This window comes from Hemitrygon akajei, chromosome 1, assembly GCF_048418815.1.
Source record: "Hemitrygon akajei chromosome 1, sHemAka1.3, whole genome shotgun sequence".
Classification (NCBI taxonomy): domain Eukaryota; kingdom Metazoa; phylum Chordata; class Chondrichthyes; order Myliobatiformes; family Dasyatidae; genus Hemitrygon; species Hemitrygon akajei.
Genome location: NC_133124.1, coordinates 20,313,034 through 20,326,369, shown reverse-complemented (window position 1 = coordinate 20,326,369; position 13,336 = coordinate 20,313,034).

The following is a 13,336-nucleotide window of genomic DNA, read 5'->3' as shown; positions in this document are numbered from 1 at the left end:
TTTGTCAGTCTTTGTGTGTAGTGTAGTTTTCTTTATTGATTCTGTTGTATTTCTTTATTCCATTGAAAATGCCTGAAAAAAACAAAATCTCACTGCAGTATATTGAGAATAGAGACACTTTGATAATAAAGTTGCTTTGACTTTAGGAGTCAAGTTAGGAAAAACGGGAGTACAACGAGCTCTAGGTGTTCTTGTACATCAGTCAATGAAAGCAAGCATGCAGGTACAGCAGGAAATGAAGAAAGCTAATGGCATGCTGGCCTTTATAACAAAAGGAATTGAGTATAGGTCTTTCTGCAGCTGTACAGGGCCCTGGTGAGACCACACCTGGAGTATTGTGTGCAGTTTTGGTCTCCAAATTTGAGGAAGGACATTCTTGCTATTGAGGGACTGCAGCGTAGGTTCACAAGGTTAATTCCTGGAATGGCAGGACTATCATATGTTGAAAGATTGGAGCGACTGGGCTTGTATACACTGGAATTTAGAAGGATGAGAGGGGATCTGATTGAAACATATAAGATTATTAAGGGATTGGACACGCTGGAGGCAGGCAGCATGTTCCCACTGATGGGTGAGTCCAGAAATAGAGGCCACAGTTTAAGAATAAGGGGTAGGCCATTTAGAACAGAGATGCGGAAAAACATTTTCACCCAGAGAGTGGTGGATATGTGGAATGCTCTGCTCCAGAAGGCAGTGGAGGCCAAGTCTCTGGATGCATTCAAGAGAGAGTTAGATAGAGCTCTTATAGATAGCAGGGTCAAGGGATATGGGGAGAGGGCAGGAACGGGGTACTGATTGTGTATGATCAGCCATGATCACAGTGAATGGTGGTGCTGGCTAGAAGGGCCGAATGGCCTACTCATGCACCTACTGTCTATTGTCTATTGTCTATTGACTTTGAACATTGAATGGAGTACAGGAGTTAGGATGTTATGTTGAAGTTACATTAGTCAGGCCTAATTTGAAGTATCACGTGCAGTTTTGGTCAACTCCCTTCAGTAAAAATAACAATTATATTGAATGAGTGCAGAAAAAAATTTATTAGCATGTTGCTAGAATTTGAGGACTTGTGTTATGGGGAAAGGTTGAATAGGTTAGGTCTTTATTTCCTGGAGCATAGGACAATGGCAGGATATTTGGTTGAGTATACAAAATTGAGATGGGTACAGATAACGTAAATACAAGCTGGCTCTTTCCACTGACATTGAGTGAATCTAAAACTAGAGGTCAGGAGTTAAAGGTGAAAGGTGAAATGGTTAAGGGGAACATGAGCAGGAACCTATTCATTCAGAGGGTGGTGAGAGTTTGAAACAAGCTGCCATTGGGAATGTCGGATGCGGGTGTGATTTCAACATTTAAAAGATGTTTGGATAAGTACATGGATGGGAGGGGTATGGAGGGTTATGTTCCAGCTGCAGGTTGATGGAACTAGGCAGAATAAAAGTTTGGCAGGCAATAGATGGGCCAAATGGCAAGTTCCTGTGCGGCAGCGCTCTGTGACTTGGCAAGTATTTGTTCATCTGTCTTCTATCATGTGGGCAAACAATAGATACTGATGCTAAGAAAGTGAATTATAACTGCGGTGCATGTTGTTTAACTGGTGGATCCTGCAACGTATATTCATCCAACTCCTTAACTTGCGTGGACAACTGCATTTACCAGTACTCTTAACTGATTCCATCACCCACAGATTCACTTTCAAGGACTCTTTACAACTCTTGTTCTCAGTATTATTTTTATTTGCACAGTTTGTCTTTTGTATTTTGGTTGATTAGAAACGTAGAAACATAGAAAACCTACAGCACGATACAGGCCCTTCAGCCTACAAAGCTTTGCAAACATGCCTTACCTTAGAAATTACCCAGGCTTTACCCATAGCCAGCTATTCTCCTAAGCTCCATGTACCTATCCAGGAGTCTCTTAAAAGACCCTATCGTATCTGTCTCCACCATTGTCACCAGCAGCCCATTCCACACACTGACCACACTCTGCATAAAAAACATACCCCTGACATCTCATTTGTAACTACTTCCAAGCACCCTAAAACTGTGCCCTCTCCTGTTAGCCATCTCAGCCCTGGGGAAAAGCCTCTGACTATCCACACGATCAATACCTCTTATCATCTTATACACCTCTATCAGGTCGCCACTCATCCTCCGTCACTCCAAGGAGAAAAGGCCGAGTTCACTCAACCTATTCTCATAAGGCATGCTCCCCAATCCAGGCAACATCCTTGTAAATCTTCTCTGCACCCTTTCTATGGCTTCCACATCTTTCCTGTATGAGGCGACCAGAACTGAGCACAGTACTCCAAGTGGGGTCTGACCAGGGTCCTATATAGCTGCAACATTACCTCTTGGCTCTTGAACTCAATCCCACAATTGATGAAGGCCAATGCATTGTATGCTTTCTTAACCACAGAGTCAACCTGTGCGGCTGCTTTGAGCGTCCTATGGACTCAGACCCCAAGATCGCTCTGATCCTTCACACTATGAAGAGTCTTAGTATTTATACTATATTCTGCCATCATATTTGAACTACCAAAATGAAGCACCTCACACTTATCTGAGTTGAACTCCATCTGCCACTTCTCAGCCCAGTTTTGTATCTTATCAATGTCCCACTGTATCCTCTGACAGCCCTCCACACACACCACAACACCTTCACTTTTGTGTCATCAGCAAATTTACTGACCCATCCCTCCACTTCCTCATCCAGATTATTTATAAAAATGACTAAGAGTGGGGGTTCCAGCACAGATTCCTAAGGCACACCACTGGTCACCGACCTCCATGCAGAATATGACCCATCTACAACCACTCTTTGCCTTCTGTGGGCAAGCCAGTTCTGGATCTACAAAGCAATGTCTCCTTGGATGTCATGCCTCCTTACTTTCTCAATGAGCCTTGCATGGGGCACCTTATCAAATGCCTTGCTGAAATCCATATACACTACATCTACTGCTCTTCCTTCATCAATGTGTTTAGTCACATCCTCAAAAAAGGTTGTTAGCTTTTGCCTGTTTATGTATCTTTTTGTAAATTTCTATTGTCTTTCTTTTTCCCTGCAAATGCCCGCAAGAAAATTAATTCTTGTAGCATGTACATACTCTGATAATAAACTTATTTTGAAGTTTGAAGCTAGTGTAATTTTTGCATAAATATAAATGTGCCATTTCATTGATGACAACATATGATATTATTCAATTCAATTTTAATTGTCATTCAACCATACATGAACATAGCCAGTGAGACAGCTTTGCCCCAGGGTCACAGCACAAAACAAGGTACCAGCTGGCACATACAAGAGAGCAAACACAAATGGTATCACGATCACACAATAAACGAGTCCAGACTTGCACCATCAATCTGCAATCGACCACAGTAGAGCAGACCACTCCTGCCGAGTGAACACTGGGGGAGAAGCAGGGGCACTGATTCCAGCCTCGAGAATGGTGCAGCATAGTGGCTCTGATGCCTCCCTCAGGTGACACTGTGGCTTGAAGCCTAGTCCTCGCATATACAAGAAAACAAGCACATATAGAATAACCATAAGACACAACCATACAAAACTATGTATGTATATAGTCTAGCCCCTTCAGTTCACTGTAGATAGAACAGATGCTCATACCTAACTAGTTTTACACTGTATGCAATGTAGCTTTAAAGTGTGAAGAATACATATTGAAAATAATTTTGATTAAATTGCCAGTTAATATCCTCGTCAAATCTGACTTGGGATTTTACTATCAGTTTTCATTGCGGAGATCGAACAGATCTACAAACGTGTATATTGAAATATTAATTTTAAAAATATGGATTCAATCAATCACTGAATATAAACATCCAGTTGGCTGTATCTTTGTCACCAGCCAGTTCTCTTGCATGAATAACTTTGTGGTGATTCCACCTCATTCAGGTGGTGCTTCAAGAAGGCTTCAGCCATCATTAAAGGATCTCACCAGTTCTCATAGAGGGATCAGAAGTGGAAAGGAAACTCAAGTTCTTGAGGATCTCTGAGGATATATCCTGAGCCCAACATATCAATACAGTTACAAAGAAGGTATGACAATGGCTATACTTCATTAGAAGTTTGAGGAGTTTTGTCACCAAGGATACTACTTGGACAGCATTCTAACTGGCTACATCACCGTCTGGTATGGCCGTGAGGGGAGCACTGCACAGGCTCGAAATTAGCTGCCGGAAGTTGTGAACTCAGTCAGCTCCATCATGAGCACTAGCCTCCCCAACATCCAGGTCATCTTCAAGGAGTGATGCCTCAAAAGGAAACAGCTATCCCTAAGGACCCAGGGCATGCCCTCTTATCATTACTACCATCCGGGAAGAGATACAGGAGACTGAAGACTTATGCTCAATTATTCAGGGACAGCTTCTTCCCCTCTATCATCAGATTTCTGAATGGTCCATGAACCCATGAACACCACTTCAATACTCCTTTTTTTGCACTAATTATTTATTTTGTAATTTATAATAATTTTATATTTTTGCACTGCACTGCTGCCACAAAACAAGTTTCACTTCATAAGACAGTGCTAATAAATCAGATTCTGATTCTAGTGACAGGATCAGGGCAGTTGACCTGTCAGAGTGTGGGCATTCAGGTGATCCAACCTTATTTACTTAAGACTTGGATGCCTGCAGTAGAGGGATGCATCTGAAGTCCTTGTTAAGGAAATCAAACCTTCGGCTTCCCAGGGCAACCAGGATCTACAGAAACTTATTTAGTCTGCCTGACGCAGGTTTTTCAAGTCAAGGTAGATTTATTGTCATTTCACTATATACAAGTAGTATATAATGTGTATAATCATATAATGTACAAAAAGGACAGGTTGCACTTGATTCCAAGGGGGACCAATATCCAGGTTGGAAGGTTTGCTAAGTCTTTCAGGGAGAGTTTAAACTAGAACTGCTGGGGGGTGAGAAAGCTTGGAGACAGTGTGAGAGGGATTATAGGTAGGTGAGAGAGAAGGGACGCGCTCAGTCCGATGGTTTGAGATGTGTCTATTTTAATGCGAGCAGTGTCATGAATAAAGTGGATGAGCTTAGAGTGTGGATCAGCACTTGGAGCTATGATGTTGTGGCTATTACAGAAACTTGGATGGTGCAGGGGCAGGAATGGCTACTTCAAGTGCTAGGCTTTAGATGTTTCAGAAAGGATAGGAAGGGAGGCAAAAGAGGTGGGGGCATGGCACTGTTGATCAGACATAATGTCACGGCTTCAAAAAAGGAGGAAGTCATGGAGGGATTGTCTACAGAGTCTCTGTGGGTGGAAGTCAGGAATAGGAAGGGGTCAATAACTCTACTGGGTGTTTTTTATAGACCACTCAATAGTAATAGGGACATCGAGGAGCAGATATGGAGACAGATTCTGGAAAGGAGTATAATAACAGGGTTGTAGTGGTGGGAGATTTTAATTTCCCAAGTATTGATTGGCATCTCCCTAGAGTGAGGGGTTTAGATGGGGTAGAGTTTGTTAGGTGTTTAGATGGGGTAGAGTTTGTTAGGTGTGTTCAGGAAGGTTTCTTGACACAATATGTAGATAAGCCTACAAGAGGAGAGGCTGTACTTGATCTGGTATTGGTAAATGACCTGGTCAGGTGTCAGGTCTGTCAGTAGGAGAGCATTTTGGAGATAGTGATCACAATTCTATATCCTTTACCATAGCACTGGAGAGGGATAGGAACAGACAAGTTAGGGAGTTTAATTGGAGTAAGGGGTGTGAGGCTATCAGGCAGGAACTTGGTAGCATAGATTGGAAACAGATGTTTTCAGGGAAACTTACGGAAGAAATGTGGCAAATGTTCAGGGGATATTTGCGTGGCGTTCTAAGTAGGTACGTTCCAATGAGACATGGAAATGATGGTAGGGTACAAGATCCATGGTGTACAAAGGCCATTGTAAATCTCGTCAAGAAGAAAAGAAGAGCTTAAGAGAGGTTCAAAAAACTAGGTTATTATTAGGAATCTAGAAGATAATAAGGCTAGCAGGAAAGAGCTTAAGAATGAAATTAGGGGAGCCAGAAGGGGCCATGAGAAGGCATTGGTGGACAGGATTAAGGAAAACCCCAAGACATACTACAAATATGTGAAAAGCAAGAGGATAAAACATGAAAGAATAGGACCAATCAAGTGTGACAGTGGAAAAGTGTGTATGGATCTGGAGGAAATAGTGGAGGTACATAATGAATACTTTGCTTCAGTATTCACTATGGAAAAGGATCTTGGCAATTGTAGGAATGACTTGCCATGGACTGAAAAGCTTGAGAATGTAGATACTAAGGAAGAGGATGTGCTGGAGCTTTTGGAAAACATCAAGTTGGATAAGTCACGGGACTGGACGGAATGTACCCCAGGCTACTGTGGGAAGTGAGGGAGGAGATTTCTGAGCCTCTGGCAATGATCTTTGCATCATCAATGAGGACCGGACAGGTTCTGGAGAATTGGAGGGTTGCGGATGTTGTTCCCTTATTCAAGAAGGGAAGTAGGGATAGCCCAAGAAATTATAGGCCAGGGAGTCTTACTTCAGTGGTTGGTAAGTTAATGGAGAAGCAGGAGAGGAAGGATTTATGAACACTTGGAGAGGCATAATATGATTAGAAATAATCAGCATGGCTTTGACAAAGGCAGGTCATGCCTTATGAGCCTGATTGAATTTTTTGAGGATGTGACTGAACACATTGATGAAGGTAGAGCTGTAAATGTAGTGTATATGGATTTTAGCAAAGCATTTGATAAGGTGCCCCATGTAAGGCTTGTTGAGAAAGTAAGGAGACATGGGATCCAAGGGGACATTGATTTACGGATCCAGAACTGGCTTGCCCACAGAGGCAAAGAGTGGTTGTAAATGGGTCATTTTCTGCATGGAGGCCGGCGACCAGCAGTGTGCCTCAGGGATCTGTTGTGGGACTCCTACTCTTTGTGATTTTTATAAATGACCTAGATGAGGAAGTGGAGGGATGGGTTAGTAAATTTGTTGATGACACAAAGGCTGGGGGTACTGTGGATAGTGTGGAGGGCTGGCAGAGGATACAATGAGAGATATATAGGATGCAAAACTGGGCTGAGAAGTGGCAGATGGAATTCAACCCAGATAAGTGTGAGGTGGTTCATTTTGGTCGGTCAAATATGATGGCAGAATATAGCAATAATGGTAAGACTCTTGGCAGTGTGGAGGATCAGAGGGATCTTGGGGTCCAAGTCCATAGGACACTCAAAGCAGCTGCACAGGTTGGCTCTGTAGTTAAGAAGGCGTATGCTGCATTGGCCTTCATCAATCGTGGAATTGGATTTAGGAGCCAAGAGGTAATGTTGCAGCTATATAGGACCCTTGTCAGACCCCACTTGGAGTACTGTGCTCAGTTCTGATCGCCTCACTACAGGAAGGATGTGGAAACCATAGAAAGGGTGTAGAGCAGATTTACAAGGATGTTGTAGATCTTTGTAGATCTGTTCGATCTCCGCAATGAAAACTGATAGTAAAATCCCAAGTCAGATTTGATGAGGATATTAACTGGCAATTTAATCAAAATTATTTTCAATATGTATTCTTCACACTTTAAAGCTACATTGCATACAGTATAAAACTAGTTAGGTATGAGCATCTGTTCTATTTACAGTGAACTGAAGGGGCTAGACTATATACATACATAGTTTTGTATGGTTGTGTCTTATGGTTATTCTATATGTGCTTGTTTTCTTGTATATGCGAGGACTAGGCTTCAAGCCACAGTGTCACCTGAGGGAGGCATCAGAGCCACTATGCTGCACCATTCTCGAGGCTGGAATCAGTGCCCCTGCTTCTCCCCCAGTGTTCACTCGGCAGGAGTGGTCTGCTCTACTGTGGTCAATTGCAGATTGATGGTGCAAGTCTGGACTCGTTTATTGTGTGATCGTGATACCATTTGTGTTTGCTCTCTTGTATGTGCCAGCTGGTACCTTGTTTTGTGCTGTGACCCTGGGGCAAAGCTGTCTCACTGGCTATGTTCTTGTATGGTTGAATGACAATTAAAATTGAATTGAATAATATCATATGTTGTCATCAATGAAATGGCACATTTATATTTATGCAAAAATTACACTAGCTTCAAACTTCAAAATAAGTTTATTATCAGAGTATGTACATGCTACAAGAATTAATTTTCTTGCGGGCATTTGCAGGGAAAAAGAAAGACAATAGAAATTTACAAAAAGATACATAAACAGGCAAAAGCTAACAACCTTTTTTGAGGATGTGACTAAACACATTGATGAAGGAAGAGCAGTAGATGTAGTGTATATGGATTTCAGCAAGGCATTTGATAAGGTGCCCCATGCAAGGCTCATTGAGAAAGTAAGGAGGCATGACATCCAAGGAGACATTGCTTTTTGGATCCAGAACTGGCTTGCCCACAGAAGGCAAAGAGTGGTTGTAGACGGGTCATATTCTGCATGGAGGTCGGTGACCAGTGGTGTGCCTTAGGAATCTGTGCTGGAACCCCCACTCTTAGTCATTTTTATAAATAATCTGGATGAGGAAGTGGAGGGATGGGTCAGTAAATTTGCTGATGACACAAAAGTGAGGGTGTTGTGGTGTGTGTGGAGGGTTGTCAGAGGATACAGTGGGACATTGATAAGATACAAAACTGGGCTGAGAAGTGGCAGGTGGAGTTCAACTCAGATAAGTGTGAGGTGGTTCATTTTGGTAGTTCAAATATGATGGCAGAATATAGTATAAATAATAAGACTCTTCATAGTGTGGAGGATCAGAGCGATCTTGGGGTCTGAGTCCATAGGACGCTCAAAGCAGCCGCACAGGTTGACTCTGTGGTTAAGAAAGCATACAATGCATTGGCCTTCATCAATTGTGGGATTGAGTTCAAGAGCCACGAGGTAATGTTGCAGCTATATAGGACCCTGGTCAGACCCCACTTGGAGTACTGTGCTCAGTTCTGGTCGCTTCATACAGGAAAGATGTGGAAGCCTTAGAAAGGGTGCAGAGAAGATTTACAAGGATGTTGCCTGGATTGGGGAGCATGCCTTATGAGAATAGTTTGAGTGAACTTGGCCTTTTCTCCTTGGAGCAACTGAGGATGAGAGGTGACCTGATAGAGGTGTATAAGATGATGAGAGGCATTGATCGTGTGGATAGTCAGAGGCTTTTTCCCAGGGTTGAAATAGCTAGCATGAGAGGGCATAGTTTTAAAGTGCTTGGAAGTATGTATGGAGGAGATGTCAGGGGCAGCTTTTTATGCAGAGAGTGGTGAGTACATGGAATGAGCTGCTGACAGCAGTGGTGGAGACGGATATGATAGGTTCTTTTAAGAGACTCCTAGATGGCTGCATGGAGCTTAGAAAAATAGAGAGCTATGGGTAAAGCCTAGATAGTTCTAAGGTAGGGGCATGCTCGGCACAGCTTTGTGGGCCGAAGGGCCTGTATTGCGCTGTGGGTTTTGTGTGTTTGTCTGTATATAAAAATGAGACAACGTTCCTCCAGCCAGGGTGTAAAGCACAGTAGTACAGATAATACAAATAACACACAATAACTTATGAAGGTAAAGATAAAATCTACAGATGAATCATGTATAAATAGTGAACTAAAGTGCATAAATTAAAAGCTATAAGGTATGGAACAGATTAACCAGTGACACTTCAGATATGATGCAGCAGGGAATTCAGAAGCCTGATGGCCTGAGGAAAGAATCTGTTTTCCCTTATTTTTAAAGCATTCTTATTTTTATGCATCGGAGTCTCCTGCCTGATGGTAGAAAGTCAAAAAGATGCTGGAATTATGGGTGGGATCCTTGATAATATTAAGGGCCCTGTGTACACAGAGCTCCTGATAAAAGATGGATGGTAGGAAGACCCCTATGACCCCCATGTGAAAGCATTTTCAGAAATTCTTCAAACATTACATTCAGTATATTGATGCATTTCCTATCGGGAGGGTTAATCACCTGATTGTGAGAATTAGAAGACAAGCTTGGAAAAAGTTAAGCCTTCCACATTTTAATAAGAATTGTGTAGTTAATGTGAGGAGCATTGATGTTCTGGAATTTGCATTATTCTGCGCACATTACTCAGTGAAGGTTCTACTCATCCTCCTCATGCCTCCCTTCAAGCTTAATCAAGATGTTCCCCTTCGCATTCATAATACCTATCACTCTTTTTTGACTAAACATTAGCTGAGTTGGCAGATGTCCCTGAAGTGACTTAAAAGGATCAGTGATATTAAAGTTCAATGCCGTGGTAATCTTCATAATCGTGGGAACTATCAGTGTTCTGGAGATATCTGCTGGTCATTTTGAAGAAGATGTTTACAATTTCTTTCATGTGGTAAAAATATGCCTTGACATTTTAAATCGAAAAGCCGGGGTTTAAAGTTGGGATATTGACAGATGTGCCACAATACTTTTGAGTTTTGGCATATCTGCACCGAATATCAACAGTCACTTACAACTGTAATGCAGATGACACCACAGTTGTTGATAAAATCTCAGATAGCAATGAGGAGGCATATCAGAGCGGCCTAGATTTGCTGTTTGGGTGGTGTCGCAACAACAACATTGCAATCAACATCACTTGCTTTAGGACACAGCTGGAAATTCCACTTGGCAGGCAATCTCCCTCCACACCACTCTGACATATTGGGAAACCATATACTCGGCAGGTTACAGCAGTGGTTTGCCTTTGCCTACTGCCAGGTGAGTTTAAACAAATCACTGTTACGAAGGATGAACAACTCTGATGGGCAGAAGGGTACAGAGTTGCCCATGTCCCCCTCCCCTGGGAGAATTACAAACTGTTACTGTTGCCAGGCTGCTAATGAGAGAGAAAGAGATGGAACAAAAACATACTGAGACCGGAACATTTGCTTCAGACAAGGGAGAGATAATACCGGGGGAGAGAGACCATATTATGATTCCTGTAAGACTCACGGCTCCGGAAAGGGCTGTTAACTTGGTACTATTCTGTTCATTAAAATTCCTCAGTGGACAGCCAGAGTGGGCTGGTTTGATGGGCTAAGCCATTCAAAACTGATTGACACCTGAGACCCCGTGATTAGGGATAAAAGTGATGTCTGGGGAGATACCCCTCAGACACACCAGGAGACGCACCAAGAGACACACTAGAGAGCACTGTTTAAGTGTTGGAACCCACGAGAAAAGTGTGGGGCATCGGAGACCGAACAAAGGATCAGTCAATTTTAACTCACAGTGTTTATAGCGAGGCTAGTGGGGGCTTGTGTGTGTGTCCACCCTTGCCTGGGTGATGAGTCAACCATAGAAGAACGGTCTAGCTAAAGGACAGAGGGTCATACTTGAATGGCCACAACAACACATCGAAGGATCAAGAAAGTAAAGGAAGGTTTGAATGACTGTAGCTGTCACTGTTTGCTCTCTCTCTCTCTCTCTCTTTCTCTCTCCCTCCAACGGTTACAACAAAAGAATAAACAACTACCTCAGCCTACATGAACTGAACTGAACTTTAGACTCTCCCATGATAATTCTTTATCCCCTAGACAACGATAGAGCTTGTTTATTATTGATTATTATTATTATACCCACGCTTTTAGGTTTAGTATTGCTAACGTGTATTATCTGTGTGTTTGCATTGTTGATATTGATTTGTATATTTTACTAATAAACACTGTTTTGAAAATAATACCAGACTCCAACGGATACTTCTGTCTTTGCTGGTAAGACACCCAGTTACGGGGTACGTAACATCACCACCTCTTGCAATGGATGACCAGGACATCTAAGTGCCTTGTCATGCTCTTAATGTTTCACCAGCACCTGCTGGCCTGCCTTCTTGACCATTGGACCATTAATCGGTCTCGTCCACTCCATCTGCCAGGGCCAGACTTCGCACACTGGGATAGGCAGATCCCCTACCTCACCGAGGGTCGAAGACCCGTCGGCTACCCTCACCTGGTTTACCGGGGCGTGGCTGCTGCACGTGCTACAGCTACTTGGAGCCACAGGTGAGAGCTGAGCACCAGGTGGGGACCAAAGGTAGATGAGCTGCCCTGAGAAAGGGCATGGCAGGCCCCCCACTAGAGGTGCTACCCCTCCCTCAACACCCAATATACCCCGCAATCAACATCAGCAAGACCAAAGAATTGATTGTGGATTTCAGTAAGGGGAAGTCAGGAGAACACACACCAGGTTTTGAGGGGTCAGTGGTCGGAAAGGTGAGCAGGTTGAAGTTCTTAGGTGTCAACATCTTAGGTGGTCTGTGCTGGGCCCAATAGATTAATATGAAGAAGTCAGGTCAGTGGCTCTACTTCATTTGGAGTCTGAGGAGATTTAGTATGTTGCCAGAGAATCTTGCAGATTTCTATAGATAAATGGCAGCCTGGTATGGAGCCACTAATGCACAGGATGACAAGAGGCTGCAGGGTGTTGTTGACTCATCCACATCCATCATGGACACAAACCTCCCCACTATTGAGGACATCTTCAATTGGTGAGGCTTCAAGATGCTGACATCTATCACTATGATCCCTAACCATTCGAGACATGCCTTCTTCTCATTACGGCCATCTGGGAGGAAATACAGAAGACTGAACACCCACACTAAATGATTCTGGAACACCTTCTTCCCCTTTGTCTTCAGGTTCCAGAACAGTCTGAACATTGAAACCCTGAATATAGTCTCATTATTCCCATGTTTGCTCTAGTTATTTTGTAATTTATAGTAATCATATCTTTTGTACTGCACTGCTGCCACAGAATAACAAATTTCATGTCATATAAGATGTGATCACTGGAGTCAGCTATGATGTTCACCATAGTTGTAGTCTATCGGTGGAACCTCAGGTAGATGTACAGGACGATTGGGGATCTACATATCTGGGATGTTAGGGTGGATTCCCTTAATGGAGAATATCTGTGCATGGTTTTGCTTAATGTGGGGAGGCTGATACATGGCCAGCCACCACACAGTCCTTAACAGATCAGGTTCAGGGTCCAGTGACATGGAATGCAAGACGCCTACAAGACTGCTACAGACCTCCTTTGCTTTCACTGCTGTTGTGATGTGCCATCTTCATCCATCAGCTCTATTGAGGTCCTGGTTGGATTGCACTTTGTCTGGAACCTCCCCTTTGTCCTTTCCTCCAAGTGTGACTCTAACAGAAGCTAAGTGCATGTTGGCTTAAGTCCAGGCCACTGTCAGGGCCTGGGGAACTCACAAGCCTCTCCTCCATGACAAGGAGACGATACTCGGAGAAGGAGAACCTGTTTCCGATTCTAATATCTGAAGTTAATTCATGGAAAAACAATCAAATTTTAGATTTTTCAGGGATTTTTTTGATATAGAGATTAAACCGCAAAG